Here is a 901-nt window from a genome sequence, read left to right on the forward strand (position 1 = left end):
CAGCCCCGGGCCGCGCTGCCAGGCTCCCGCAGCCCTGGCCCAGCCCAGCGCGGGCCTCGGCCCGGCCAGGTCCCCGGGGGACGCCTGTGCCTGGCAGCGCTCAGGAGCGCTTCCAGCGGGCCCTTCTGCTCCACACCCAGGCACTTCCCAAGCCAGCTGAGCTCCGTGCCTGGCGCTGGAAATGAAGGAGGGCTGAGGCTGATAGAGATCCCTTCCCCCCCTCCCCTTCTAGTTTGTCTGTTCTGCCTATTTGGGCACACTTCTCCTACAAATAATGCTCCCCCACAATTGGCTATTTACCTGGCCAAGCACTTTGCCCAGCTTGTGACTAACTGCACAGGATTTTTCCCAAGAGGGAAGCATGTTTGCAAAGCTACAAAAGGTGGCAGAAGAGCCCCAGAGCCACAGCAGCACCAGAAACTGGAGGGTCGATTTCTCTTTCAAAGGCAACCACACAAAAAGCCCCTCTTTTTTCCTTTTTTGTTTCTGTTTTGAAACTAGAAAAACAAGTTTTCTGATCATCGTGGGAGGTGTTGCAGCCAGTCCTGTGCCACTTCTCTTCAGGAAGCCACGAGGGCTTAGGGTGAGGCAAGGGGCAAAAGGCTGGGAGGTATGGATCCAAACTGATGGTGTCAGGCAGGCCAGAGGCAAACCTGCCCTAGTGTAACAAAGTGTATGGTTTATTTTTCAATTGTTTCTAGCTGCTGGCAGCCCCAAATCCCCTGGGGACACTTTTGATTCCATTTATGCCAAATGTGTATTAACTGACATCCATTTGGTAAAGAATCCATTGAAGTTAAATAGATTTTTGCAAAGTGTAGCTCTAAGAGCGGATATGGTTTTGCACTAGCTTGGCAAAACTGGGGCTTTAAACAGATACAACTTTTCTGTCATGCATCAC

The 901-nt window shown here is 52.2% G+C and overlaps 1 protein-coding gene across 3 annotated transcripts in view; it reads left to right on the forward strand.

Moving 5' to 3' along the window:
* The window catches only part of CASP10 (caspase 10), a 38,369-nt gene that overhangs the window by 8,768 nt on the left and 28,700 nt on the right, over positions 1-901 (forward strand). The window contains exon 1 of one of the 3 annotated variants that reach the window (XM_019523207.1): positions 480-583. The exons of 1 other annotated variant lie outside the window; for it this stretch is intronic. The gene's annotated coding sequence lies outside the window, so the exon portion shown is untranslated. Of the gene's footprint in view, positions 1-479; positions 584-901 lie in introns of those variants that run through there. One more of the 3 variants, XM_019523205.1, reaches the window with a different exon arrangement.

This window comes from Gavialis gangeticus, unplaced genomic scaffold, assembly GCF_001723915.1.
Source record: "Gavialis gangeticus isolate Ggan-Ray unplaced genomic scaffold, GavGan_comp1, whole genome shotgun sequence".
NCBI classification, from domain to species: Eukaryota; Metazoa; Chordata; order Crocodylia; family Gavialidae; genus Gavialis; species Gavialis gangeticus.